Source organism: Dermacentor andersoni, chromosome 5 (assembly GCF_023375885.2).
Source record: "Dermacentor andersoni chromosome 5, qqDerAnde1_hic_scaffold, whole genome shotgun sequence".
Lineage (NCBI taxonomy): Eukaryota > Metazoa > Arthropoda > Arachnida > Ixodida > Ixodidae > Dermacentor > Dermacentor andersoni.
Window position 1 is genome coordinate 101,351,352 of NC_092818.1, and position 10,361 is coordinate 101,361,712.

The 10,361-nt window shown below is 46.2% G+C and overlaps 1 long non-coding RNA gene across 1 annotated transcript in view; it reads right to left on the reverse strand.

Moving 5' to 3' along the window:
- LOC140218500 (uncharacterized) overlaps positions 1–5,251 on the reverse strand; it is a 119,833-nt gene extending 114,582 nt beyond the window's left edge. Inside the window, exon 1 of the long non-coding RNA XR_011894781.1 lies at positions 3,656–5,251. This is a non-coding gene — a long non-coding RNA (uncharacterized lncRNA). The remainder of the gene's footprint in view (positions 1–3,655) is intronic.
- Positions 5,252–10,361: the final 5,110 nt, after the last annotated feature.

Below are 10,361 nucleotides of genomic sequence, written 5' to 3' on the forward strand. Positions count from 1 at the left end.
TCATGCAAGCACTGCTCTGTATCTTACCTTGAAAAGCCTTTATTCGTACTCTGACTACGCCTTTTATTTCACCTGCCTATAAAATGAACAAAGAGGTGTAAATGCGCTATAAACCAACAGTAATATTATATTTTAAGCTTTCTTCATATCCCTTAAGCTAGCATCTTCAAAGAGAAGTAAATAACGGCTAAAACTGGGATTTGCAAATGCTGGTATATAAAATTTGGTGGACGTTTAAGCGTCGCTTTTAAAAATGGAACGCGAAAGCAAAGATCCGTCAGTGCTACTAACGCTTTCCGGCAATTGTAGTTTATGTAACCGTAATGTTTACCGGGAAACGCTGGCGGGGTACGCTTTGCACGAAGGCGAGCTCCATGGTTTTCCTTTTTTTTTTTTTTTGGTGTGCAACGAACCGAGGAGGCCGCGCGGCTCCTACTACGACAGGCCTCAGACGGCAGCTGGAAAACGTTATCGCGTTAAAAGCAATTTGTGCTTGAGTTTCCGCGTAACAGAATTATGTTTCCTCGTATATTCAACCTACAAGGCGACGCTATCATGACTGTAGGTTGCGTGCAAGTTGTACTTTACGATTTATTTGACGTATTTTACCTTGAGAAATTGAATTAGATCCATAACTTCATTGCGCTACACGAAGGGCTTGCATTGGTTGGGTATGCGCGGTATGGAATCCCTATTCTCAAAAAGACGTCGACGCCGGATGCCGACGGTGGATTTTCGGCGACACGGCCGCCCTTAACGCTGTCGCGTTAATAGATCCCAACAAATGTGATGTCGAAATAGGACCTCGTTTTCAAGCCAAAGCTTTACTGGCCGCGAACTTGCGACTTCACCGTGGCGGTGCTCCGAGGCGGCACATGACGTCACAACGCGCGCCTGGCCGCGGATACTAAAGCGCAAGCTTTACTGGGCTCGAAATTGCGATTTCGCCGTGGCCGTGCTCCGAGGAGGCACATGACGTCACACCGCGTTCCTCGTCGTTCGGCTCGCTCCGCTCACTTCGCCAGCTGCGTCGCATGCCTGATAACATGTCGGAGGATTGAAAAGGAGAGCTCGCGTGCTCCGCAACCACAGTTGAGGCGGCAATATGGACGGCGATAATTCTGATAAGCAGGAGGAGGCCTGGAACCGACGTCGGAACGAGATGAAGAGGAAACGAATGGCCCAGGAAACAGAAGAACAGCGCACCGAACGACTGCCTAAACGCCGCAACATAGCTAGACAACCAGACTAACCTGGACTTGCAATCAAGGTTAACCAAGGCTAACCATGCTATGCCTCAGCTTTCGCTACGTATATCCTGGCACAGCCGAGCTAAGCCACTGGCATTTTTTTTATATGAAAATCCCGGCAGAACCCACCTTGGTTTGATATCATTGTAAACCATAGCTTGCGCATTACAGGAAACGCGTAAAAGATTTGAGTGTCGAGCACGTCCCTCAGCCAACATGGTGGACATTGCAGAGGAAGTGGAACATTTATTCAGCATTAAAATGTGTTCAATGCCAAGACACGACGTGCTTGACTTTGCACAGGCACCACAGTGCGATGCGTCAGTTCATCCGGGCATGCTGTGAGAACAAAGCGAGATCATCCGGGCAACCAGTCAAGACTGCCTTACATATATACGCTAATTACATCCTAAACAAGTTACAAAGAATATTGCTTCCGAGTTCTTCTAAATGTTAGTTCACAATGTCACTCAAGGCGTAACTTCTAGTACAAGTTTTATTTGTGATTTCCAACAGCGACGTTCAAAAGGCCGATACAAAGCACAATACACTTGACTGTCATCTCCTGGCGCTTTCTCTTTTTTCAACGCCAGAGGTCGGTACGCAGAGGTACGCGGCGTGTCCGGCCGCGTCAAAGCCGGTATAGCGTCGGGCGTACCGCGGATGGCTGTTTGAGCGAGACGAGACTTGCAATGAGGTTCTGTCTGTGACAGGAAACTATTGCATCCATATGGACCAGTGCACAGTATGGCGTGGTGCGGTGTGGTGTGGTGGGGCAGCCATTGCGAACATGCACTACATCCATCTTATGATTGCGGCTAGCGTCATCTCCACCCAATCTGCTTTGCCGGTAACCATTTCATGCTTAGATCTACTCTCGATTACGTGAGAGCCAGCATACTTAAGACTAGCAGTTCTTTTTTTTTTTTTTGCTTGCTGCAGGCGGAGGTAGCCTTGTAATAGTTACCGGCGATTGCTCCGCCGATGGGATACCGCTATACGGTCTGAAACACATCACCGTCCAGCTAACAACGCCAGGTAGCAAAAAAATTCAGAGACATTCCACTCTGTGAAAGTGGATGACCGGTGGATCTGTATATAACTAAAAATAAGATAAAATAAAGCAACAAAACAATGTAACACAAATATGCAGGTTGTTATGTTTATTTGTTTTGACGTTTATCTCGTGACTGCAATAATTATGGCTTTATGGCCGCTATGATAGACGGCCATGAGCTCTGTGACGACACGGGAGATATTCTTAGCGATCGTTAGGTCTTAGCACGACCGATGGCGTGTCGGGGAGTCATTGGTCTTGGTGTAACATTGAAGGCCGAACCTTTCCAAGAAAAACACCAAGAACCACATTGCGCCGGAATGAGACACATCGACGTTAATGTCACCCACAATTATGATAGGATTGGCGTCCACAGCGCTGACTGCTATGTACGGAACGGAGTATAGCCTAAAACAGCTCCGCTGGAAAACGTTCGCGCCGGTCCTGTGAGCGATAAGCGAGCAGAATCGCGGAATGTATGCCAGTTGCCATGGCGACGAGACCATTTCCTTTCGCTGCATGCACTTTTTGTTGGTACGTTCTTCCAATTTTTCGCAGGACGACGCTGTGATCATCGGTCTGTTTAAGGGCAGTATAAATGCACATTATTTTCGTGCGCTCGCGGCGCTATTCCTATAAACGTGTCCACATCTAAAGCGTACGATATCTTACACCGTGGTTAGTAGGTTCAGCGGACGCACTCCCTGATAGCTTTTGGGCGTCGTCTCACACCGCCACAAGCGCATGAAATGTGGAAATGACGGAGCATGTGGTATCATGCTTATGTACTGTATGCTCCGTCAACAGCAAAATTTTACAGGATGCATGATCTGCCAAGAAACTGAATTCTGGCGAAGAGTAGTCACACAGTCTCAAATTAAATGTGCTAGCATGTAAGCCTTCGCCACCTAGGCAGTGAATCATGAAATTAGAAGTACCATGCCTTAACAGTAAGAGTTCGCATTTGCAGGGGAAACCATATCCCATCAACCTTTGTTGTTTACATTGATTATGGTCTGGCGGTAGACTTTCGCAGCCAACACGCGAGCGCGATCAGGGAGTGCATTCACTAAATCTGCAATCTACTATAATGCGCTACACTCTCGCCATAGTGCTGTGCGTGTGCCACGTCAAACGCGCTACCGTACTCACTGTCATAAATCCTGAGACTGTACCTGAAGTCACGAGCCAGCAACAAGCCCAATTTACCGCTCTTTTGGAGCCTTGCAAGCTAAGCGGGCACACGACGACTGAAAACGACATTTGGGCCTTTCTCTGAGCTCACACGATTGTGGCCTCATCTGCTATATAGAAAAATATAGAAAAGGGAAGTGGCCCTGCGACTCACCAACTAGTTGCCAGTTTCCTTGTCATCCTGGCATGGAATATCAATTCATTTCCTTCGGTTTTCTTCGTGTGAAAACAAAAATGGTTGCTCTGGGGCCGCAAGCGTTACTTCCGTGGCACGCCGGCACTCCGTGCGTGTTCGCCGCGACCAGCCGGGTGATGAACAGTCTACAGTCTGAAGCGAGCACGACAAGACAGCCACAGACAACAAATATGTTTCCTTGTCTAGACTGCGTTTGCTTGCATCGTCAACGTCGCGAAGGCTCGCTTTTTTGTGCCTCGGAGTCACGCTGTCTGAAAAAGTGGCTCCGGCCACCACTCGCACGCCATACGCACACACGCTATACGGTGACCGTCACTTTTCACCCTGGAAGCAGAGATCGTATTCTCAGACGCTCACTTCCGGGATTGCTCTCCTATTCGCGAGATTTCGCGTGACTAGCGCCAGCCGCATCGGAGCCTAGAAGCGAGAGCACTCCTGGCCCGGTGCAATAAGTACTCTATCTTATCACAGTGCCGTAAATGATGCCGCCCGTCGATTTCGATGCCTCCGGTGCTAGTAACGCGAAATCTCGAGAAAGTGAAGCTATATGTCCTCGAAAGTTGATTCATAGAGAAAGAGATTTCAACAAGAGCGGACACCCCCATAGAGCCCAGCGACCGAATTGACTGTAGCGCACCAAGCGGACGGGATTAACCCTGTCCGGTTTTGCTTTTAGGCGCACGCGTTTTCAACGTTAGCTGGCACGTGTTACGCCGACTGCGCTAATCGGCGTGGCATTTTTTTTTTACTTAATGCGGGATCTGATTATTTAGTAAAAGTGATTGCGAACGATCTTTACAACACACCACGGAATCTGTGCCATGTGCAATTTCATAAAGTAGACGCAAGACGTCTTGTAATCGAGGAAATGTTTATTTCGCTCTCTATAAATACTCGTTCTGGGCTTTTTGTGCAATCATGCAACGTTGTGCCACCAAGTAAGCAGCAGTAGTTCCCTTACGAAGCTCCACCGGACGGCATCAGCTGAAGAATGTAAATAACAAGCATGTGTCATTTTGGTATTTAGACCTTTTAGGAATACTGCGTGTAGAGGCGAAACGTGTGAAAGTGGTGAATGGGCGGTATTACAAACAAAAGCTATTCGCTCCTACATACATGGCGTAGAAAATACCCAACTCATCCCAAACCATACCATAGAATATGAAGAAAACATTTGATTTCCAAGCATTCCCCAATTTCCGGGCATTATTTCCTGCGCTTTAAGAGCACAAATACACGGGCGACTGCGCGTTTCCAAAGCGACTTGGCATCAGCCGACGCGATAGTATTCTAGATACACAGTAGTGGCCACAACACAGGCTCTCAGCCAGAACATCCTGTAATATAGACGCTCGAAGAATGCTTTCTACTTGCACTCCAGAGAAATGCGTGGTTGGATAGCCTGTTTTCAGTCGTTCAGAAGACAGAATTTTCGAGTGCTTGGTTTTTGAGCTCCTCTGTGTTATCTTTTGCGCATTCTGCCGGCGCAAGGAACATACTCCAGTGTTATCACTCTCGGCAATAACTCGTCGCGTTTTCGACTAGTGGGAGTACCGAAAGAAGGTATATGTTGCAGGGCTATTGAAAGCATCACAAACTTGTCTCACTAAGATTCAAAACACGCCAAACTAACTGTCACTACGGAAGTGCTGCTTTCTTGTTAACTGCGTCACAACTGCAGGCGCGGCAAGCGTGCCTCAAAAGTATCCCAAAAAGTAACTAAATTAATTACCAAAATGTTATGGGTCAGAGAATGCGTCACTGACTTGTCCCAGTAAGATTCAGTAAACGTTAAAGTTACTACGTCGCAACGCGAAGTGCGGCCACTGTGCTTGAAAAGTACTCCCAAAAAGTAACGAAATTACTTACAATAATGTTCGGCGCCTGAGAAAGCGCAAAACTTTGTCCCAGTAAGATTCAGTACGCGCGAAACTAACCGTGTCACACGGCCGCACTGCTTTTCGCTAACTGCGTCACAACGCCGGGCGCGGCCACTGTGCTTCACAAGTACCCCAAAAAGTAGCGAAATTAGTCAAAATAACGTTGGGGGTGGGAGAAAGGGCCAAAACGTGTCCAGTAAGATTTAATACACGCGAAACTGTGTCACATGACCGAGCTGCTTTTCGCTAACTGCGTCACAAAGCCGGGTGCGGCGAGCGTGCCCAAGGACTACCGAAATAAGTTATAATAGCGTTCGGTCTCATGAAAGCGTCGCAAATATCTCCCAGTACGGGTCATTAACTCAAATTAACTGCGCCAAGACGGCCGAGCTGCTTTCCGCTAACTGCGTCACAAGTCTAGGTTCCATCAAGTTAGCTTATAAATTGCTTGAAAGGCGTCGCAGACGGTCAAACAAAATTTCTCAGCTTGCCGTAGTCCAATAGTGCAGTGGTACCGTGTCGAAATGCAGAAGGAACGCAAGAAAATGCCGGGAGCCCAACAAACAGGCTACATCCAAAAAAGACGGATCGCCGGAGAGGTGAACTTCACTTGCGCAGCCGGCCTCCTTCGCTTCGGTGCGTGTCTGGAGCATGACACAGGCATCTGGCGCGTCTGTCGTGCAGTTAGCTTGTTGCTAGGGGTCGCAAGAAAAATAAGTCGCAAAGTACAAGTTCATTTCTACGAAGAACTTTTTAGTCTTAGCGGGAAAGAACAAAAAAAAAAAAAACGTTGTCTGTCAATTCATTTCACATTCGTTCTGTTTTGTTTTTTTTTCGCGTCAGCTAACGGATGGGGTGACCACTAAGCGTGACGTGTTTCCTGTTGCCAGTTTTCGATGAGTGTCCCCTCTTGTTAAATTTCGTTCTCTCTGGTTGATCGTCTGAGAACACCGCCCCTGAGTAGATGACTTTCGTATCATCGAGCCAGGAAATATATGTGTTTAGACTGCTCCAACAGCACAAAGAAAAGGGAGCACCCGAATTACTGGGTACCTCTCGTTGATGATGATCCCACAACTCAGAACGCCGACCTCGCGAATTGCAATTCTTCACACCATGTGCCCCATTTAACGCTGGCCAAGCTGTTCAACGCAATATATATATATAGATATATATATATATATATATATATATATATATATATATATATATATATATATATATATATATAGTAAGCGCGGAGCTAGATACAATTAAAGAGCTACAGTGACACTACAGGTACTAAAATCGTATTTTGCACTGTGTTTTCTTATAAACTCTTTTCTTTTCTTTGAACAGCTTGGCTAAGTTTAGCTGGGACACCCTATAAATTTGAACGAAACTACTGAAACTACTGAACGAAATGAAAGAAAAAAACAGCACAAAAAGCTAAAAAGGTAGAGAAACCCCTCATTATACGCATTAAGTGCGGGCCCCAGTAATACAATTTTACAAGCAACACAGAGATAATCAAGCAAGCTGCAGTCCGCACAGCTACAATCGTGCAGAGGACAACCTCCAAAGTGAATATCATGGTCCGCGATCCGAGAACATGCTACGACACGGAGAGGAGATTGTCATGTTGCGACAATGCAAGCGTCTCGAGGTGCGAGCAGGACACTTACTTCGCGAACTTCAACACGGTGCAGGAAAAAAATCTCTTTAATCAACGAAGCTGCCCGCCTGAGATTTTGTGTGACCCCTGAAGAGCACACGCCTCTGCACCGGAATGCGCGAGTGCACACAAAGAGACAGCAACATCAAACGCAGCTTTTGTTTTTATTATTTTACGGAAACTTAGATACTTGGGCCACTTTCTAGGTGTTCATGGGTTAAAAAGCTGACAAAATACGCTAGGCGAAACCGAGTGAGAAAAGTGCGTAAGAAGCACGCAAGTGCTTAACGATGCATTGCGTAAGTGTGGATTAAATTGACAGCCGACAAGGGGCGCAGACACAAACCGCAAAATGTTCGGATCAATCAGCCAGTATCTCGCTGGATTTGTTTGTGGATATGGATGAGAGCACGTGTCTTTATCCCCGCTTTACGTTGACCGACAAGGTATAGAGCTGCAAGGTAGATAGAGAAGTTTTTATGAAGACAAAATGATCAGGGAGATGTATAAAATAAATGCTAGAATGAAAAGCTTGTATAGCATACCTAACTCAAGCAGATTAGGTGACAAGTACTAACACGCAGACATGGCACACATCTTATGGAAATGCACAGAGATCAGATCAATATATGTAGAGGACAACATAGAACCGGACCTTCTCGAGGAGCGATGGCTAAGCGCTCTTACTAGCTCGGAACTAGACGACCAACTATGGGCTATCCAGCGGGCCCGGGCAGCGGCGGAAAGGCTATGCCTCACCGCACATAATGCCCGGGTGGCCTGAGCCCGGGCTGGCAACCTCGCAGGTACTTTTCCCATTGAAGCTTTTTCCGCCCACCCAACTATTTGTCATTTCCCCGTTTAAAAGGGGATGCCAATAAATCGCCGTCATCGTCGTCACCGTCATCAAAAGCAAACGAGGAAGCAAAGGAAAGGGAAGAACAAGACTGAATGAGTCAGGCGCCGCATATGTATGCAATATGTATTTCTAGGACAGCTTGCTCGCAAGTCAAGCTTTTCCATGAAATGAGTCATTAGCTCGTTGTCTACGAGATATCATGTTTCAACCATGAAAAGACGACGAGCAAGCGAGCACGATAAAGCGCTCTAGTCTTGTTCAACTATTATCTTCGAATAAACACCAGTCTCGGTGCACCGACGGATTCATGGCTTCGGTCTTTCTCAAAATGGCCAAATGTGGTTCCTCTGTTCGATCACGCGTTAAATTCAGAAATGCTCTCACTAGACAACCACCGAACTGATCTGAATGACATTTGTTGAATTCAAGAAAGAAATCTTAACTGTACGGACTGAAGTAAGCCGAAACTCTTTAAAGGTTCACAGCTTTTGTATTACAAAACAAATGCAGAGAATCAAGAGGTTTCAAATAGGCGCGCGAAGTATACCAATCCGTGCGCAAAGCTAATAAATACATACACGAAGCTTACAAATACATAACCCTGTCCGAAAAACAGATATCGCCGTTCTGTAACCTGTATGTTTTAGAGCATCTGATGATCTCAAGAGCATAAATTTGACGAAAAACTTCATAAACTTACACAAAATCTTTGCTATATGTACGAGGGTTTTGCTAGAGCCTTAAACACAAACTACTGGTATACTTATGAGTCGAGGTTAAAACATGGGCTTTGTATGTTTTCGATGTATGCATTAACAGATAAAGCTAATAAAATTGTTATATTCGCTTTTTTTCTTTTTTGCTGAGTTACAGAGTTCCGAACTTTATGCTTCTGGTTTCTTTTTTCAGTTTTCAACAATTCTCGCTAAACAAGTTGCCCTGAGCCTGAAATCTGCACCCTGCGGTAAGTATAGATCAGAACTTCTTTTTTCAAGCGCAGCAAAGATAGTAAAATTCGACGATGTGGCAGCCAAGCAAAACGATTGATGCATTCAGGTGCTCTCTTCAGGTAAACCTTCGTCTTGATATGAAAAATTTCCGTAATTTTCCGCAGTTCTCATATTTTTATTCTAGTGAAAAACTTATGCGCGCTCAAAATGCCGTAACACAGTCACATTTCGAGCGATGCGCCAACAAATGAGCAACAGGAGTGCTTTCTCTAACTTTGTAATCTTTTCTCAGTATGGTACTCCATTCACTGTTCCCGTGCCACGTTAGTAATGGAAAGGGTTGCCCTTGATAATCGTTCCTTCCTTGTAAACAAAAATGTCACAGGTCTGCGCGGCCCACTCAGCACAGTCACGGCGTAAGCTGGAGGAGCGCCTTTGTAGACGGGAGCTCCATTTTCGGCAGCACGCACTAGATGGTTCGTACCTTGCGAGAAGTCGCCATAACGTGGACAGAAAAGTAAGCACAGGTATCGAAAGTACACGTTGCACATGTCGCATCTAGTGACCCGGGGCACGATGCGATGCTTTTGATGATGACAACCATTTATTTGCATGCCCTTTGAAATGAGCAGGGACAAGTTGTCACATAGCTTACTTGAGTTGACGAGATGCAGCTACATGCAAAAAGCAACTTTTACATGCAACTGCGACGTGCAACCGGTACTTGTAGACGCTACGCGGCGCACATCATCACATCACGTGACAAGTGGCACGATGCGACGCAAATGAAGATGACGACGATGATGATGATTTTGTGGCATCCCGTTTGAAACGGGGTGGCATCAAACAGTTAACCAGCCTGCATAATTTAGTCAGTTATGTCATACATGTTTTCCATTATAGGATTTTTTTATACATCTCCTTAATCTACTTATTCTTTTTCAATGTAGTCGTGCGTGGCGTTAAGCATGTGTGCAGCCAGAGAACGTATACGTTAAGAGAGCAGGTCGCAAATCTGATCGACCAGTGCAAAACAACGTTGCATGATTGTGTCAAGGCGATGTTGTTTGGGTCTATAGAATTCGTCGCGCACTGCCCAATTTGGGTTTGCGGCGGCGTGGTAACACGTGAAGTCGTCTTCAGCGTTGTTGATGTACAGGCAATTATCAAGAAGTGGCTCGATTCGTGAGGGTCTTCGCGGCGAAGCTGCCGGGCCGCATTATTCGGCTGACCGCACGTGAGATTACTCGCGTAGAAGCAGTCGTGCCTGATCTTGAACAGCACGCACTAGAGGGCCTTCGCGGCGAACTCTTTTTGAGTC